The following is a 21,494-nucleotide window of genomic DNA, read 5'->3' on the forward strand; positions in this document are numbered from 1 at the left end:
TAATTGCCAAACCTCACAATTCAAATCATGGAAAGGGATACCGTAACCATAATTGAATTTGAGAATGCAACTTTACAATCACTATCTTCTTAAAATCTTTCTTAGTGAAAGCATTTTCTCACAATCATTTTAATGAAGGAGGAAATCTTATGACACTTAGATTTTAATGGTGTATATGTTCCTATCCATGTGAATTTGAAAAAAAAAATTATGACAAATTCAAACTCATATGGACCGAACTTTCTTAATCTTGATTTCTTGCCTTATGGTAGCACAGCTGCCCACCACGTCTTCCAAGTAGTTAAGCAGCTCACTTTTTACTATCAATGTACCTTTCATTGATTCAGGTGCCTTGCCTTTTATGCGTTCAAAATGAGAACTCATAGAACTCTCATGCACAATTAATTCGATTGGATTGGCACAAAATGTCATTACGATAGGTTATAAACCTTAACTCGTGTGCTAGTGATGATTGATAAGATTTATTTGATTTGTTCTTGAAACCTTCCCAGACCAGTAAGACTCCCGCTGACTTCTTGACATATAAGATTCTTTTGTCAATAAACATTTCTTGACAAACAAATATTCAAGAGTTAGTGTAATTTTATCAAAACACTTCATAAATTGGTCCTAGTCGATCTTTGTCTTATTCAAGACATCACAACTTTCCACATTTGATGAATGTTATAAACTTTTAATACTTTTCACTCATTGTCACAATCTTAACTTTAAGACTTGTTATTGGAACGAAGTATGATAGACTTATTGATTTAACCATTTCTTCAATCCTTGATTCCTCTTCTTAAACATACAATTGTACTAAGACTCACTTAGAGGATCAATTGAGATATGGTTCTTAATCATTAAGACCTATTATAAAGCATAAAAGCTACTCTCCCTTCTTCTTAGAATGGAGAAACTTTTATCTTTCTGCCTACTTGATTCTTCTTATTCGTTCTTTTATTGATCTAAACCCTTTAATCAATTCAGAATTACACTTAATCTTATAAGTATAATCATATTTACTAAACCTTTAGTAGATCACGACGAATATCTTGTTACTCTTATGGTGAACTTGATCAACACACAACTTTGTGTGCTTGATCTCCTAGTCCTTCACTTGACACTTTGTCAATGAATTAGTCTAATTTCCAAAATATGAAATTTCTCATTCATCGTGCAACCAAGTTGCATGATTCCAAGTTTCTGTCCAATTGAAACTTGGGCGATGAGAAACTCTCCCTATTTGGTAAATTCTTGACTTCCCATAACACAGTAAGAAACAAGTCCATTTTTGCTAATAATTTTAACATCAATTTTTCATACATGCCATTGTAAGTATAAATAAATAAAATTTAAAATCAAAATTTATTTTATTGCGGAAAAATTTGTCCTTACAATGCAACTCATTGAAAACCTTATGCTAATACATCTTTCTTAGCAATCTAATTCTAACTCTAAGTAGTAGCTCAAGAATCTAATCTTCGAGAAACGCGATCGAAATCCATTCCTTCACGGTTAGATTTTGCTCACTTCTTCCCTTAAGCTTCTTTTCTTTTCTTCAATCCTTCAAAACATCAATTGTAATCTTATCACATTATGTATTCAGAATCTTGAATGAAGCTTAACAGAGTTAGTCAATGGATTTTACCTAAATTAGAGCCATACGTTTCGACTCTCCCATCTCTTAGATCTCTTAGGTAAATAGGGCAACTTCGTGTCCAATTCCCCTTCTCTTGGCAATAAAAGCAAATTGACTCTTTTGGAACAACACATGGAACTACTTCAGACATCGCCTTTCTCTTATGATCAAACTTTTCGATCATTGCATGTCTTTCATTGCCATTGTCTATATCCATAGAGGTCTTGAAGGCAGATTCACCAATCAACTTTGCTTTTCTATTGCACCAAACCATTGTTGATTTAGTAGCAATAAGCATATAGGTGAGATCAATAAGGGTTACATCGTGGTTCATCATATAGTACTCTCTTACGAACTCACTATACGAGTTAGGAAGTGACTAAAGAACCCAATCAACATCCATCTCTTCACCGACAACGGATCCCATCATTCTTAACCTATCAATGTGTGACTTCATCCCTAAGACGTGTGCACACACCGACTTTCCTTCTTTATGTTTACTTGCCAGCAGGGCTTGACTAATATTGAACCTTTCAATTTTACAATCTTGTGGGTTAGGGAGAATAATTGGAGGAGGAGGAGGAAGTGAAGCATGATCTCTTGTTCCTCGATCGAATCGTGGAATATCATCTTCATGTGGAATGCTTGTTCCACGGGATTTGGGAAGACCATAGTTGTCGAACTTTGACATCTACAAAACGGGAGAAAACAAATTCAAGTTAGTTGATCGATTGAGTCCTTGGTAAATCACCCAAATGAAATTCCAAGGCTAGGACCCAACACAATACGCTACAACCTAGAAAAGGGATGCCGTAATCTAGTTGCAGAATATTTGAAGGTAAGTGAATGACGATTCACTAATTTCCACCGAAAAACGAAAAATTAATTTAAGTTTTAAATCTATGAAAACTCCTAGATCCTTTGAGATTCATTGAACATTTCAACGGCATGTTTAAATCTCGATATGCCCCTCTAGTTTGTGACTGGGATGCCGAGGTTCACAAAGCGGGTGTGAATAAAAATGCAAACTTACATGGTGCCATCACATGTTACAGTCACTTATTGCATGTGCCGGTAAGCCACACACGCTCCACCGAACTATGACAAACATTGAGTCACCCTTTGCTACCTTTGCTTAGAACCATTTAGTGTGCCGGTAAACCACACACGCTCCACTAACGTCTTCGCAAGGGCACAAAGTGTAATTTCATGGAATTACATCAATTCACTTTTGCCTAAGTAACTAAGATTGGGAATTTGAAAAACATTTAGTTACTTTTGTACTTCATTATACTTATAATAGAAGGTTTCGTCCTATCCTACCCGTTCGGCTAACGACCCTCCACTAGTCAAGAGTGCGGTGGGTAAGAGTGGATACCCATTCAATCGCCATTTTATAGGCAATTTCCTTAAACACCCCTTATAGACCAACTTCGTGAATGAGGCCTACTAACGGTAAGACTGACTTTTAGTTATACATATATATAATGTTAGACTTTTAATGTTATACATAGTATAAGGGTGTATTTTATGCTTTTAAAATACTAGGTGGTTTAATTTTACAAATTACACTTTTAATTTAATTAAATGTAAACCATAACATTATGGATTTATTAACTCTCTCTTAATTATACATTTAATCAATTTTAATAAAACCATAAGGGTGAAATTTGAACTTTTCAAAACTAGGGTTTTAGAATTTAACACTCCTAATTAAACCTTTTTAATCAACTTTTAAATTCCAAAACTTGAGGGCAAGTTTTGAAACATTTCAAAACAATTTAGTTTTAATCTATCTTAAAATTTCGAATTTGTGACATTTAAATTAAAATTTTAAATATTAAAACTCTTGATTTAATAATTATCTATAATTAGACTATTAATTTAATTATTAAATCATAAGGGATTATCTAAATAATGAGGATAATTACCATTTATACATTTAAGTTATCCTAATCCCTTAAATATCTATATAGATTTCGAAAAAATGGATGGATAATGCAAGATCTTCAATTACCATATATAACAATTAGAGGATAATTACAAGATATGGGATAATCCAAATCCCTAAAAAATAGGATCTTATCTTGGGGAGGAGGCAAATTTCGAAAATCAAGGGATTATAACAAACCCTAGATTTCGAAATTTAAGGGTTTAAGGAAAGGATTTGAAGATCTTATTCAAACTCTTGCAAATTAGGGTTTGCAAACCCTAATCTCGAAAAACCCTAGCCTCTTAGGGTTTATTGGCAATAAACCCTAATATATCAAGTTCATACAATTGAAACCAAACCAATGGCTCTGATACCACTGTTGGTTTTTATACAAACAATCCTATGTGTGCATGCAACCCTAGAATTGGATCTATGTTCACTATCAGATACACAACATTATGAACACATAAAGAAACCCTAATACTAGTATATAAGTAATCATATTAACATAAGAATAGGTTTATAATATTACCTTGATTGTTATGTAGCAATAACAATCCCAAATCTCCTTGTATTGACTTTGGAAGGCTTAGAGTCACAAGTGTCACTCCTCTAATGGCTTACAAACACCAAGAGCAAATGGAGAAGGTATAAAGAGAGAAGAGAGAGGTTAGAATTCGTCCTTAGATGCTCTAGGGATCAAGTCCACGAATTCTAAGGCCTTAGGGGTCTTTATATAGGGTTAGGATTAGGGTTTTAGTCTTTATCCTTATCTAGTTGATTGTCCACCAAGCAACTATAAGATAAGTCTTAGAAACCCTTATCCTAGTCGAATTCTAAGGCATTATCACCTTAAATTCGTTCACCATATATTTAAGATAATCCTTACCTTATTTTGTAATTATCACATAATTACAATTCAGCCCGTCTAGTTTAATTAATTACACTTGATCACAAAATTAATTCTTAATTAATTATTGACCAATAATAATTAAACAAATATGATTTCTCCTTTAATATATTATTCTTATAACATATTAATAAATCATATTATCCTCTCTCTCTATATATTTCTCCAATCAAGTTGCTTCGGTGAAGGCAACCCAAAAGGACCATGCACCATCGGGTCAAGTACATACCAAAATAGTTATGGACTTAGACACTAATCCAACAACACCTATAGTAAATAACATAGCAAACCCATTTTTGGTACGATGTTTAAGCTCAACACGCCCATTTTGTTCACGTGTATAAGGGCATGAGATACAATGATGAATACCATTTTCAGCAAATAAGATTTTGACTTTATTATTTAAGAATTCATTGCCACCATCATTTTGAAAAACCATAACCTTGCATGAATATTGAGTTTAAACATTTGCCAAAAAGGTTTTAAGAACGATGGCAAAGTCAAATTTATGCTTCAAGGGATAGAACCAAGTAAATTGGGAGAATTCATCTACAAAAATAACATAATACATATAACTATTTGTAGATGAAATAGGTGTAGGACCACATAAACCACAATGTATTATATCCAACACATGAAAAGTGTGACATCCTCATTTTCTCGGCCAGAAAAGACCGATTTTTTATGCTTTATTTTGAAAATTAGAGTATCTTTTAAAGAAATATGTTTGTGGAATTTGTTCCAAGAAAAACATGATAAATACGTTATCAAAGCATTTCCGAATAAATGTCTTTTTATTCATTTTCAATACATTGGGATGTCATCGTCAATACAGAAACATAAGCACAAACAGAACTTGCATTCATTTACACTAGTGATGTACATCTCTTTTAAATCTCTCAGTGTAAAGTAGTTTCATACCGACACCTATGATACAAATAAACTTGAGTGGGTCAGGTTGGGAAACCTGGTGAGTACATAGGGTTTTCAACTCACAATAATATAGTTATTATGTTTAAACATCAAATAGTCAACCCAATTACTCATCCCCATTATCTTCTTTACTCTTAGGGATCTATCCTAAGAATCAGGTATTATTCATTCATTCAATCCTAAGGATTGTCCCAAGGAATAGGCACGGAGTCCATCGTTGCCAATGACACAACTGTCAATGTTATCTATTTTGCACAACTACCAATATTACCATTTAGGCACAGCTGTCAGAATTGTGACTTTCTCTATGAGGCGTAGCTACCGATATTATAATTTAAGCGCAGCTGCCAGGGTTGTGATATTCTCTATGAGGTGGAGCTACCGATATTATCCTTTAAGCATAGCTACCAGGGTTGTGATGTTCTCTATTAGGCGCAACTGCCAATACAATCATTAGAGCACAACTACTAGGATGTTTAGAATACATCGTAGATCAAAAACATCTATAGGTTGTGGCGTAACTGCCATTGCTCATCTATAGGGTTCTATGTCCATTGCTGCCAATATTCACCTATAGGGCACTATGTTAATACTGCCAATGTTCCTCTATATCAGCTTTCATCCCTCATCATTTATCTACCCAGTTTTACCCAACATATTTTGTAGATATAAAATACATATACAGTTTAAATCATTTAAAACATGTATAAAATCGTTCATCCATCATAGCTAGCAAGTATACAGATAATATGCACACATAGAACATAATTTGTATAAAATACTTCATATCTATGTGTAAGAATAAAGTAACTATGCACTCACTTATTAAAGTGAGGACTCGAAATTCGAGCAGCGTTTCGCTTCTTAACAATATGATTTCCTTCGACGAAACCTAGTATTATTACCACTAGATTTTAGTCTGATATTTATTGCGACTAATTATTATTCTCGATTCATCATTAACTGAAAGTCTACTTTCATGATCTAACAAGTAAGGAACAACCAGGTAGGATCATATTGGAGGTAGCGTCAATTTGGTGTACGAAATATATTGTTTGGAAATCCCACTTTAAACACATCACTAAATCACATCCTATACATCATCCTCGTAAGTAGATCAATCATTATAATGACTTCGAATCACTGATAAATCTTTTTTATAGGTTCATAATAACGATAATGAATTTAAACATGAATTATAATTAAAGTAGGGTAAGCATAACTCACTTACCGGGGGTTTGGATAGGATTCGGGCTCTACGAGGGCGGAACTTCTGAGCTGAAAGCTCTTCTTCTTGGAGCCTTCTAGCACTCCAGGGCTCGCCTCTAGCACGTAGAAGTTGCTAAGGAAAGGGGAGAGGGTTTAGGGGTAATAGGAGAGAAAGAGTATGAAAGGTGTGAGTTTTGGGGTGATTTGCATCTCTATTTATAGGCTTTCTGGGCCGATTCACATCGTAAAAAAGGGTGCACACGTCGTGAGCCTTGCGTAGGCTCCAAGGCGAAGTCTGGTGCTGACACGTGGTGCCAGACGCAGGTAAAACAGTCAATCTTTAAAAATTCATAACTTTCGCATACGAACTCCGTTTTTAACGTTCTCTATATCCACGTGTAGGTAAAGACAAGATACAACTTTCCTTTTGACTCCATTGGCTAATTCTTGACCGATTTTAAATTTAACTGTATGAGAAAATTACATTGTTAAATGACTGTGTAAAATTCAAAACGTCTACATACATACTCCGTTTTTGTCTATATTTTTATCGTTGAGCTCCTATTATAGAGATCTTCAATTCTCATTTAGGTTGCATTGACCAAAAATGGGTCGATCTAAAATTCGAATTCCGGGCTGTCTACTGTTATGCCAAATCTTAGAAAAATCATAACTTCCTCATACGAAGTCATATTTCGGCATTCTTTTTATGCACACTCTCAGTTTGACGTATACTACAACTTTCATTTAAACCTCTAACGCTAAAAAGTAGTTTATCAAAAATTTACTTTTTGTGTTACGCAGTGTCGTGCCGGTTTTGCTATAAAACTTCGATGGGCCATAACTTCTTCGTTATAATTCGGATTTCTGCGTGCTTTATATGTACGGAACCCTTGTGTGACATCCCCAAAATCACGGCCAGAAAAGACCGATTTCATTTATGTTTTATAAAATAATTTCAGAGTAAATCCTTTTGATTTAAAAGTATTGCGGAATGTGTTCCCAAAACAAAACATGATAAAATAATATTTATCAAAGCATTTCATCAAGAGATGCATTTTCATTCTATAATTAAAACTCGGGGTGTCATGTTCCAATACAGACCATAAAGCATAAACGATAACATTACAAGTCATTCAACAAATATAAACATATACAAATTTGTTAACAAAACAACTCGATGATTCATCCATCTTATGCCGTTGCGCCACTTCCTGTAATACAAATAAAACTGAGTGGGTCAGGCTTGGGAGCCTGGTGAGCATATAGGGTTTTCAACCCACAATAAATAAATTATATTTAATTTCACCAACCAATCACTATCCCGATTACCCATTCCCGTTATCCTCTCTTTACGTCCCTAAAACAACATCTATCTCAAGGGACCTAATCTAGGATTTTCATCGGGACGGACATTACTGCTAAGGGGTTTCCTCAACAATAGATATCCTAAAGGCAACCATGAGGGGGATAGAGTACATCGGTGAACACATCGTTCACAACACCTACATGTAATGAACCTGCTAGCGTTCCACGAGACTGTCTACAAGGAGTCTGTGGTCGTTATCCATACTCCGCTGAATAACTAGGTCAACAACAACAACAACATCGAGGCCTCTCATCCGTTTATTATACACCAACTATCTACCCATGTTCTACCCAACATATTAGTAGATAAAAATATATATTTTTATACATAGTTTAAAACCTGTATATCATTTTCATTCAATATATATTCCACATCACAGATGAGGCATACCCACATAACACGTATTTCATAGAAAACAAATCAGATCCATGAGATAAAAGAAAGTGAATATACATTAACGCACATAACAACAAAATTATACACATAACACGTATTTCATCTAAAATACTTCATAATTATGCGTTAGAAGAAAGTAACTACACACTCACTTGATCAGAAGATGATCGGACAACACTACGGCTTGTAGAAGTAGTAATCCTCAGCAGATCTGAAAGAACTCTATAAAAATCGAACTTCTCGCGGGCAGAGCTTCGGCTCGGCAACCGCACTTCTCGGGATCTTCGGGATCTCGGGACTTGCTTCGGGACTTGGGAATGATACCGGGGCTTCGGGGTGCCTTCGGGGGTAAAAACGCAGAGCTTCGGCACGAAACGGAGGAGAAATGAGCAACTATGCCCGGACCCCTCGCATCCTATTTATAAGATGCTGGAACCTCCTCGTACGCGAGGCGTACGCCTGTACGCGGGGCGTACAGGGCTCCGAAATCTTCACTGCACGCGTCATCCGAAGTGTCGACACTTCTTGCTGTACGCGGGGCGTACTCGAGTACCCGGGGCATACTCCGGATGAGTCTGGTGACTCGTCTTCGGATAAGGCCGGATTTAATAATTAAATTTAATTATTAATTATTTAATAAACTTCGGAAATTCATATCTTCTTCATACGAACTCCATTTTCGACGTTCTTTATACCCACGCGAAGGTGAGACTACGCTCTACAACTTTCGTTTAGACTCCGTCGGCTAATTTTAACTTTATTTTTATTATTTATTTTTAATAGGCCGGGACAAAAAATTGCGTTATAAATTCATAACTTCTTCGTTGACGTCCGTTCTCGCCTAACCTTTTATCGCTTTGATACTAACAACGAGATCTTCGATTCTCGTTTAGATCACTAAGGCTAAATATTGCTCTAACGTAAATTCCACTTTTTACGTCATTCAACGTTGTCGGTTCTGTCGCAAAATTTCGACAGGTCATAACTTCCTCGTTATAACTCGGATTTCGGCATTCTCTATATCTTCGGAAACCTTGTTTCAACTACTACAACATTATCTAAAGATATCAAGTTTATTTTACACTTAAATCTTGATGCTTATTTTTATTCTTAATTAATCAAACCACATAATTAAGCAATTAAGCACAAAACACATAATACTCAAATAATACACTTCTATTATTTCAAAACAGGTTACAAAGGTTAACCTACACTATCACATTGCTAAAAATGGAAAGCCCAGAAACACAGGCGTTACAGTTCTCTCCACCTTAGAATGATTCCATCCTCGGAATCACACATCAACAAACAAATGCGGATAGCGACCAATCATGTCACTCTCCATCTCCCAGGTGAGATTCGGCCCATTCGTGTGTTTCCATCGAACAAGCACTAACTCGACCATCTTGCGTCGCAACTTCTTAGTCTTTCGGTCAACAATTGCCTCTGGTTCTTCAATCAACCTTTTGTTCTCATCGATCCTCAACTCCGAAAGTGGAATCATGTCGGGAACTTCCCCCGTGAACTTTTGTAAATAACACACATGAAAAGTGTTATTAATTTCATTCAGTTCTTCTGGTAGTTCGAGCTTGTAAGCTTGGTTCCCAATCCTCTGAAGAACTTTAAACGGTCCAATAAACCTTGGACTCAACTTTCCCCTTTTACCAAATCTTATAAGTCCCTTCCATGGCGAGACTTTAAGCAAAACTGAATCCCCAACTTCAAAAGTCATCGGTCTTCGCGTTTTGTCAGTGTAGCTCTTTTGACAATCCTGAGCCACTAATATTCTTTCCCTAATTATTTTCAACTTTTCAGCAGTTTGATGAACCATCTCCGGTCCCATAAACTGCTTTTCCCCAGCCTCAAGCCAACAAGACGGCGTACGACACTTTTGTCCATACAAAGCTTGGTAAGGTGCCATCTTAATGCTCGAGTGAAAACTATTGTTATAGGAAAATTCTACCAATGGTAACTGTTCATCCCAATTACCTAGGAATTGCAAGGTACATGCTCTCAGCATATCTTCAAGTGTTTGTATCGTTCTTTCACTCTGACCAGCAGTCTGCAGATGGTAAGTTGTACTTAAACATAACCTGGTACCCATTTCCTCTTGTAGACATTTCCAAAATCTTGAGGTGAAACGACTATCGCGATCCGACACAATTGTTAGCGGAACACCGTGAAGTCTCACAATTTCCTTCACATAAGAATTCACAAGCTTTTCCATAGACCATTTATCCCTGGCTGCTATGAAATGCGCACTCTTAGTGAATCGATCAACGACCACCCAAATCATGTCGTGACCATTCTTTGTTCTGGGCAGTTTAGTGACAAAATCCATAGCAATGTCTTCCCACTTACCCATCGGCACAGGTAAAGGTTCTAAACTCCCATACGGTTTCTGATGTTGTGTCTTGACTCTCGCACAAGTCACACACTCTGCCACATACTTTGCAACATCAAGCTTCATCGTCGGCCACCAGTAGTAGGGTTTCAGATCCCTATACATTTTAGTGCTACCGAGATGAATCGAGTACATGGTCTTGTGAGCTTCTTCCATCAGAAGATCTCTGACTCCTCCTGTCTTAGGTATCCAAATCCGATCTTGGAACACCTTCAATCCATGACCGTTTGTACCAAACACCAATGTTTTGCCCAAACGTTCCTCTTTCCGGTCATTCTTTTCAGCAGCTTCGCTTTGAGTTTTCTTTATACTTTCTAAAATAGTCGAGACAACTTCAATTCTCAACACTCTTGGCCTTTTCCTTTCAAGATTGACTTTTCGACTGAGAGCATCAGCAACAACATTAGCTTTACCGGGATGGTAAAGTATCTCACAGTCGTAGTCCTTGAGTAACTCTAGCCAGCGTCGTTGCCTCATATTTAACTCTTTCTGATTGAAGAGATATTGGAGACTCTTATGATTAGTGAAAAGTTTGCACTTCGTGCCATAGAGGTAATGCCTCCATATTTTCAGAGCGAAAACTACCGCTGCCAACTCCAAATCATGAGTCGGGTAATTCTTTTCATGCTCCTTAAGCAGTCGAGACGCATATGCTATCACCTTTTCTCTTTGGGTCAAAACACAACCCAATCCAACCCCAGACGCATCGCTATAAACAGCAAAATCTTCGACTCCATCGGGTAGAGAAAGTATCGGTGCCTCACATAGCTTCTTCTTTAGCTTCTCGAATGCTTCTTTATGCTTATCACTCCAAGAATAAGTAGCTCCTTTGTGGGTTAAAGCTGTCAATGGAGTAGCAATCGAAGAAAAGCCTTGGAGAAACCTTCGGTAATATCCGGCTAATCCTAAAAAGCTTCGGATCTCTGTAGGACTTTTCGGTTGTTCCCACTTCATCACAACTTCGATCTTCGCTGGATCAACCATTATCCCTTCTTGGTTGACCACGTGACCCAAGAATTGGACTTCACGAATCCAAAAATCACATTTGGAGAACTTAGCATATAGCTTCTCCTTCTTCAAGACTTCTAACACTTCTCACAAGTGTCTGCCATGCTCCTCCTGGCTTTTTGAGTAAATCAGAATGTTGTCTATGAACACTATTACAGACTTATCAAGGAACGGATTACAAACCCTATTCATTAAATCCATGAATGTTGCCGGAGCATTGGTTAGTCCAAACGACATAACCAAGAACTCGTAGTGTCCATATCTAGTTCTGAACGCAGTCTTCTCTATATCCTGCTCTCTTACTTTCAGCTGATGATATCCTGACCTAAGATCGATCTTCGAGAAATAGCTCGAACCTTGCAATTGATCAAACAGGTCATCAATCCTTGGCAACAGATATCTATTCTTTATTGTTGCCTTATTCAGCTATCTGTAATCAATGCACATTCTCATACTTCCATCTTTCTTCTTCATGAATAACACCGAAGCTCCCTAGGGTGATGACCTAGGTCTAATGAAACCTTTGTCCAATAACTCCTGAAGTTGCATCATCAGCTCCTTCATCTCCATCGGTGCTAATCGATAAGGTGCTTTTGCAATTGGCGTTGTTCCTGGTAACAAGTCAATACGGAATTCAACTTGTCGATCAGACGGTAATCCAGGAAGATCTTCAGGAAATACTTCCGAATAATCGCACACCTTAGGAATACTCTGCATCACCTTCTTTTCCTTCTTAGCATCAATCATGAATGCTAAGTATGATGTACATCCCTTGGTCAAACACTTTCTGGCTTTCATTAGAGAAATGATTCCAGAATTTACCCTATGTTTATCTCCATACACCATAAACGATTCCTTCCCTGGCGGGTTTAGTTTAACTATCTTCTTCTTGCACAATATCTCGGCATCATTGGCACTAAGCCAATCCATTCCCAACACGATGTCGAAACCATTTAGTTCAATGGGCAATAATTCTTCGTGAAACTTATTCCCATTAAGGTCGATTAAGATGTTTTTCATACGATGGCTAACAGGTACAAACTTGCCACTAGCAACTTCGACTAATAAGGCATTATCTAGTCTATCAACAGGCAAGGCTAGTTTTCTACCAAATTCATGCGATATAAAGGAGTAGTTGGCTCCAGAATCAAATAAAATTTGGGCAGGCAATTTGTTAATGAGAAAGGTACCTAAAGCGACATCAGCTTCATCTTTAGCAGCTTCCAGTGTCATCTGGAATGCTCTCGCCTTTGGCTTTGGCGGAATGTTGGGTCTAGCTGCATCCTTCTTCTTCGGGTAGTCCCTCGACATGTGTCCCTCCTCACCACAACCATAACAAACTTTCTTAGTGAGGGTACATTCATTGGCATAGTGACCTGGCTTTCCACACTTGTAGCATGTGGCCACTACCTCACATTTTCCATGATGCTTCTTCTTACATTTGTCGCATCATTTCGCTTCGCCTCCACTTCCCCTCGAACCAGACTTCGAGAACTTGTTTTTCTTATAGGACCCTGAAGTTCCATCGAACTTCCTCTTTTCACCAACTTCTATCCTTTCAAGACCCTTTTCCTTTTGCCGGGCCTCCACATTCTTAGCTGCACGAACAGCTGTTTTCAGAGTAGTTACCATCTTGACTGCCGGACCAAAGTCGGCAGACAGTCCATTAGCAAAACTCTCAATCTTGGAGAGTTCCATTAGCACTAGGTACGGAAATAATTTCATTTTCTCAGTGAATGCCATAGCATAGTCGTCTACGCTCATCCTCCCCTTTTTCAAGTTTTGGAACTCATTGTTCAGATCAATTAGATCTATCTCTGAACAATATTGCACCCTTAGTTGTTCCAAGAACTCTTCCCATGACATTTTCAGGGCTTTCCTTTGTGGCATAGTATCTGCCAACAACTTCCACCAACTTAATACTCCAGTCTTCAGTTGTCTTACTGCAAAGACAGTCTTTTGTTTGTTGCTACAGTCGCAACTTTCAAATACCATCTCCATTTCGGAGATCCAATCCATTATATCAACAGGCTTTGGGCTCCCAGAAAGACTTGGCGGTTTGGCACCCAAGAAATTCTTGTACATTCGCCCATCATTGTTGTTTCTCCTTTCCGGATTGTTCCTTCGTTCTTCTTGAGTCCCAACTTGACTCATAATGCGACTATTGTTCCCTTCCTCCGATTGCTCGGGAATCAATTCAGGTTCCTCAATAGGTATGATAGGTTCGTCCCTATTATTATGCAACATTTGTCGCATCTCTTCCCTTTGTTCGACTAACATAGCCCGAATCATGGCTTGCACTCCAGCCATGGTGATCTGTTATGCTTTTTAAAATAATTTCAAAGTAAATCCTTTTGATTTAAAAGTATTGTGGAATTTGTTCCCAAAACAAAACATGATAAAATAATATTTATCAAAACATTTCATCAAGAGATGCATTTTCATTATATAATTAAAACTCGGAGTGTCATGTTCCGATACAGACCATAAAGCATAAACGATAACATTACAAGTCATTCAACAAATATATACATATACAAACTTGTAAACAAAACAACTCGATGATTCATCCATCTTACGCCGTTGCGCCACTTCCTGTAATACAAATAAAACTGAGTGGGTCGGGTTTGGGAGCCTGGTGAGCATATAGGGTTTTCAACCCACAATAAATAAATTATATTTAATTTCACCAACCAATCACTATCCCGATTACCCATTCCCGTTATCCTCACTTTACGTCCCTAAAACAGCATCTATCTCAAGGGACCTAATCTAGGATTTTCATCGGGACGAACATTACTGCTAAGAGGTTTCCTCAATAATAGATATCCTAAAGGCAACCATGAGGGGGATAGAGTACACCGGTGAACACATCGTTCACAACACCTACAGGTTATGAACCTGCTAGCGTTCCACGAGACTGTCTACAAGGAGTCTGTGGTCGTTATTCATACTCTGCTGAATAACTAGGTCAACAACAACAACAACATCGAGGCCTCTCATCTGTTTATTACCCAACATATTAGTAGATAAAAATATATATTTTTATACATACTTTAACACGTATTTCATAGAAAACAAATCAGATCCATGAGATAGAAGAAAGTGAATATACATTCGCGCACATAACAACAAAATTATACACATAACACGTATTTCGTTTAAAATACTTCATAATTATGCATTAGAAGAAAGTAACTACACACTCACTTGATCAGAAGATGATCAGACAGCACTACGACTTGTAGAAGTAGTAATCCTCAGCAGATCTGAAAGATCTCTATAAAAATCGAACTTCTCGCGGGCAGAGCTTCGGCTCGGAAACCGCACTTCTCAGGATCTTTGGGATCTCGGGACTTGCTTCGGGACTCGGGAATGATACCAGGGCTTCGGGGGTAAAAACGCAGAGCTTCGGCACGAAACGGAGGAGAAATGAGCAACTATGCCCGGACCCCTCGCATCCTATTTATAGGAGGCTGGAACCTCCTCGTACGTGGGGCGTACAGGGCTCCGAAATCGTCACTGCATGCGTCATCCGAAGTGTCGACACTTCTTGCTGTACGCGGGGCGTACTCCGGATGAGTCTGGTGACTCGTCTTCGGATAAGGCCGGATTTAATAATTAAATTTAATTATTAATTATTTAATAAACTTCGGAGATTCATATCTTCTTCATACGAACTCCGTTTTCGACGTTCTTTATATCCACGCGAAGGTAAGACTACGCTCTATAACTTTCGTTTAGACTCCGTTAGCTAATTTTGACTTTATTTTTATTATTTATTTTTAATAGGCCGGGACAGAAAATTTCGTTATAAATTCATAACTTCTTCGTTTGACGTCCGTTCTCGTCTAACTTTTTATCGCTTTGATACTAACAACGAGATCTTCGATTCTCGTTTAGATCACTAAGGCTAAATATCGCTCTAACGTAAATTCCACGTTTTACGTCATTCAGCGTTGCCGGTCTGTCGCGAAACTTCGACAGGTCATAACTTCCTCGTTATAACTCGGATTTCGGCATTCTTTATATCTTCGGAAACCTTGTTTCAACTACTACAACATTATCTAAAGATATCAAGTTTATTTTACACTTAAATTTTGACGCTTATTTTTATTCTTAATTAATCAAACCACATAATTAAGCAATTAAACACAAAACACATAATACTCAAATAATATATTTCTATTATTTCAAAACGGGTTACAAAGGTTAACCTAGACTATCACATTGCTAAAAATGGCAAGCCCAAAAACAGAGGCGTTATACCTTGTGACATATAATATATTTTATTTCAGATTATTCAATCAAAATAATATTCCATCAAAAAGTCATTTTTTACGGTTATTGTCTCTAATTTGACTAACCCGAATCTGCGGGCATTACACAAATATCGTTTTGCATTTAAAAGAAATAGAAGCTTATGAATTTTGGAAATCTTACAATATGATCAAGCACTGGGTTTAGGTAAAAGGGAAGTAACAAACAAATGACTATGTTTATATAACAAGGAAATAGTAGAAAACAAAACATGTCCTAGACGACTATGCCTGAGCTCATAGGATATAGCCCATGCCTGAGCTTAGTTTACCTATTTGAGCTTAGTTGAGCAACCAAAGCTTTATGAGCATGGTCAAACACATATAGCCCATTATCAACCCTTTCATTTTATAGCACCTCTTTTGTTAGTCGTTCCTTAATTGCAAATTCATGATTAGCGAACAACACATCAACAGGAGAATCAGATGTTAATTTACTTATGGAAAGAAAATTCTTGTTAAGTTTTGGAACCACAAGAATATTTGTTAGATTAAAGGACCGTGGGTTGCAAAAGTATAACCAAGTTTAATTTGATTCAAAATTATGACATTAACATGAATTATTATTAAATCGTTCATAACAATAGCTCTGGACGATTTTTTTTTGAACCTTGCATGATCTCCTTTAGGATAATCATTTCTGACAAGTTTTGTTTTGAAAAGACAAAACAAATAGTATGTCGTTATAATAACTTGTACAATTTTGTTTTTCGAAATTTATTTTTTGCTCCATTGACCATTAGCTTAATTTGAAAAAGAAAAAAAAATAACTATTTTTTATACATTTATAATCTATTAAGGATTTAAATGTACAATTAAGTTTGTATGTATTGTAAAATTAAGATAAAATTGCAAAAATGGTCCTTCTGGTACGTAGATTTTTGGGGTTTTAGTTAAAACCCCGACTATTTTGGATCCATGGTATTTTTGAAGGGGTTTGTATGTGGTTTTGGTTCCTGGACTTAACTCTCGTTAAATAAGATTTGTTAAGCCCCTCATGTGCCTTGTAAGGGTAAATTCGTCATTTCATATGTAAGGGACCATTCTTATCTTCACTTTGCCAAAAACGAATGGGGATTGACGAGTTATCCCGTTGTTCCTGGGTATTCTTTCTTCCATTTATCTCGATTTGATTTTCCACTAAGATTTCGTAAAAACCTATGCTTTTCTTCAACATCGATCTTCTACTTTCTTCTATAAACATCATTGCAAGAATTTTAATCTTCATGTCGATGAATGCAGACACGAGATTGTGGGTGTTGTGACAGAATTAGGAAGCAAAGTCGAGAAATTCGAAGTCGGCAACAATGGCGGAGTCGGATGCTTGGTGGGATCATGCGGATCTTGCGACAACTGTGCTAATGATCTGGAAAGCTACTGCCCAAAACAGATTCTCACTTACGCCTCCCCTTATCACGATGACACAAAGACATACGGTGGGTACTCCGATCACATAGTTGCAGATGAGAGATTCATCCTCCGGTGGCCGGAAATCTTGCCGCTTGATACAGGTGCACCACTGCTATGTGCCGGAATCACCACTTACAACCCTCTATGTGCCGGAATCACCACTTACAGCCCTCTCGGATACTTCAGACTAGATAAACTAGGGATGAAAGTTGGTGTCGTTGGTCTTGGTGGACTTGGTCATGTCGCTGTGAATATGGTGAAAGCTTTTGGTGCAGAAGTTATTGTTTTCAACACCACTCCGACGAAAGAGCAAGAAGCACTTCAAGGACTTAAAGTTGATTGCTTTATAGTCAGCAAAGATCATGACCAGATGCGGGTAATTTATCAAGATTTCTTATCTTTTCTTGATTTGTGGATAAAGACTTTGATTAGATAAATGGGTATTTTTCTTTTTTTGAATCAGTCTGCAATGAGTTCGTTGGATGGGATCATTGACACGGTTTCTACAACTCACCCTATTAATGCTCCATTGTTAATGTGCTAAAACCACATGAGAAGCTTCTTCTTGTGGGTGCACCAGAGAAGCCACTTCAGCTTATTCAATTTTCTTTAATTACAGGTAAGTAATTAGTGTATGAATGTTTGTAGCGTTTGATACAACAATGTTATATAAAGGGGATTGATTGATGATGACATGCAGGGACGAAAATTGTTAGTGGGAGTGTGATTGGAGGGTTGAAAGAGACTCAAGAAATGCTTGCTTTTGCAGCAAGCATGGTGTGACTGCTGATATAGAGCTCATTCTAATGGATTATGTGAATAATGCAATGGATCGTATGTTGAAATCTGATGTTAGATATAGGTTTATGATTGATGTGGAAAAGTCGCTCAAAGCTCCATAGGTTTGATGTTGTGTTGATGGTGTTGGTAAAATTGGTTTGGAATATGATTGATGGTATTCTGCAACAAATCAAACAATTATTGGTTAATTTCTATTTTATAAACATTTGCTTGTGAAGTTAATTGGGTCGGTTAGTGGTAAATGTAGAATATGTTTATGCAAAAATGGTCCCTTACATATGAAATGATGAATTTACCCTTATGTGTGAGGCACATGAGAGGGCTTAACATATCTTATTTAACAGGAGTTAAGTTCAGGGACCAAGACAAACCACTCCAAAAGGATCATGGATTCAAAAAACTCAGGGTTTAGACTAAAACCCCAAAAATATGCATACCACAGGGACTAATTTTGCAATTTTGTCTAAAATTAATTGAAAGTTTAGTGCGTTAATATATATAATTTGTGTAAATTACATGAATGGTCCCTATGGTTTGGGGTAATTTGTAAGTTTGGTCCCTAACTTATTTTTTTAATTTGGAAGGTCCTTACTGTTTGTTTTTGTTGCGAGCTTGGTTCCTATCTTACATAAAAAGACTATTTTGCCCTTGATTTTTTAATTTATTTAATTAAACACACCTCCAACCCCACATCCATCTCATATTCACTACAAGAAATTCGAGTATTAGCGGCGACTGACATCACTGCTAAAGGTCAAATATGTCGTCGTTAAAGGTATTAGCGGCAACCTGTCGCCGCTAAAGGGTCGCTACTATTGGTTCGTCACAAATGCTCCACTGGTTGCACTATTGCCTTTCGTCACCGCTAAAAGTGAGTCGCCGCTAAAGGTGTCACTGCTATTTATATGTATTTTTATACATACAAATACACATACAAAAACACATACATATACACAATTCACATACAAAATACAAATATACATATAAATGATCATAGAAAAACATATATACATACATAAAATACACTAAAGATACACATATACATACAAATGCAAATACAAATACATATCTACATCTACAAAAACAAGGAGGGTAGGTGGGCCCATAAAATACTACAACAAATTAAAATAAATGGTATTTTTATCATTTCCGAATATAAAATAATTAAAATAGGTTAAAATAAATGGTATTTTCTTCATTTCACAAATATCTAAAGAATTTGTTGACATAGTTAGTCGGACAACTACTCTTCTAAAATCCAAAGTTAATGCATGGAAAACATTCATAAGGTCCGTTTGAAGGAATAATTTTAAATTACAAGCACGAATTGTGAAATTTAGTCTATAACTTTTTTTTCATATAGGATTTTTTTTATAAAAGTTCAATAAATATCGATTGAAGGAAAACGGGCAACAACCTGCATCGCTAGCCCTTTCTAGATTGCAAAACTAATTCTTTTGAAAACAACATTTGTGGATCTAGGAGATATGACATTATAATGCATAACCCGTTGGACTCTATTAAGGAGCTCCACTGCCTCTGGTGCGAGAAAACCAAATGTATCGAATGCAAAAGGAACAAACACATGTGGATTTTCTATACATGCATTCTCGTGCTTTACCACTTTGCACGCAACAGCTTTTAAAGCGGCATACCCAATCGTGAAACCCCTGCTCCCTAAACCAACAAGAGGAAAGAACCCAGTAAGATTCGCGCATGCATGCTTCCCTCCTATCCATCCAAAGACCAAAATGTCAGCCAGTCTAAGTGTGGACCTGCCATCCTGCGGGTCCGTCAAAAATTTCACTAGCGCTTCTTTCTTCACAAAAGTACCAGGATGCCGACAAACATCAAAGAGAACATCCTGAACCACATCATGTCTATACTTGAAACCAGGGAGCTCTCTACAATGAACTGTGTGTTCCCTAAAGGTATCCAAACATGCCTTGCGACAAATTGGACATATCTCGTAAATTGGGAATATGGGAATCAGGACGCGGTAACGAAGGATAGTTCGGTACTCCACAGGAGACATATGCTGACCAAGACCATCAATAGGGATAGTTAGCAGAAAATCTTGAGCATGAGGCGCATGCAGACACTCAAAGACTGCTTTATGTCTGACAGTCATGTCGAAGTCGACTTCCATATCTTGGATGATTTTGCTAAAAAGGGCACATACCAAAGCTTTTTGGGATTTGGGGGGGGGGGGGTTTCCTTATTGGTGAAATCGCTACAGTCAAATACCGGAATCATATCGCGAAGACGAGTCATAACACGTAGGTAATCCGAGTCCATACCACATATGCCACTATCACGTAAGATGTGGTCTTGTAATGCCCAAGATTGGGCCCTCGAGGCTACAAATGCATAGGAGGAAACCTCGTAGGCCGAGTACAAATCCAAACCACCGAAACGAATAGGTAAGGAAGCCAAGCGCCACTGAATGTCTCCAAAGAAGGGGCCTCCACATACCACCATATCCTCGATAGACCTATGCAATCCTTTGTCAAAGAGGCCTCTTCTATGTGTAGCGGCTAGCATGTCCTTAAACCAAAGAAAAGATTTGCAATGCCCATACATGATCGAAGCAAAAGGAGATCACTTTGTGGGTCACATAGTTGTGGAAGAAGGCCCATCAAATCAACAATATTGACCGCTCTCTTCATGACCAGCCCGCTAATAAACTATGCGTCTCTGCTAACAGCCCCCCTCCCCCCCGAAGGAGCTTCACCCCCAAAGAAGGTCTCCCTATATCCGTTGGGAATAAATTGGCACGAAGCTTCCTACCATCACATGAGGGCCAAAAAATCTATGTTTTCTTGATGTTCAACTTAAGACCCAAACCTGGACCAGGTAACCGAATTATGTTCAACACTCTAGCCACTTCCTCTTATTCGCCAATGACAGTCCCATCATCTAGATACTGTTGAAAAATGTTCTTATGTAACCTTGTATGTGACCATAACTGAAATAAGATGAACTGTTTTTATACAATCTAACAAATATTATCAGTTATTTCAGGTTGCATGAATGCGTGATAAAACGGAAAATACGAAAGCACGCGCATAGACGAGAAAATTAGTTGTGTGACTAAAAAGTTTCACCAATATATATATATATATATATATATATATATATATATACGTATGTATATATA

The 21,494-nt window shown here is 37.3% G+C and overlaps 1 pseudogene across 1 annotated transcript; it reads left to right on the plus strand.

Annotated features, from left to right (window-relative positions):
- The first annotated feature begins 16,980 nt into the window (after positions 1-16,980).
- LOC145004944 (8-hydroxygeraniol dehydrogenase-like) lies at positions 16,981-18,556 on the plus strand (annotated as a pseudogene). The gene is made up of 5 exons (XR_013662472.1): positions 16,981-16,992; positions 17,135-17,226; positions 17,366-17,909; positions 17,997-18,152; positions 18,234-18,556. The product of XR_013662472.1 is annotated as an 8-hydroxygeraniol dehydrogenase-like (transcript).
- The last annotated feature ends 2,938 nt before the right edge of the window (positions 18,557-21,494 follow it).

Source organism: Lactuca saligna, chromosome 1, assembly GCF_052625555.1.
Source record: "Lactuca saligna cultivar CGN05327 chromosome 1, ASM5262555v1, whole genome shotgun sequence".
NCBI classification, from domain to species: domain Eukaryota; kingdom Viridiplantae; phylum Streptophyta; class Magnoliopsida; order Asterales; family Asteraceae; genus Lactuca; species Lactuca saligna.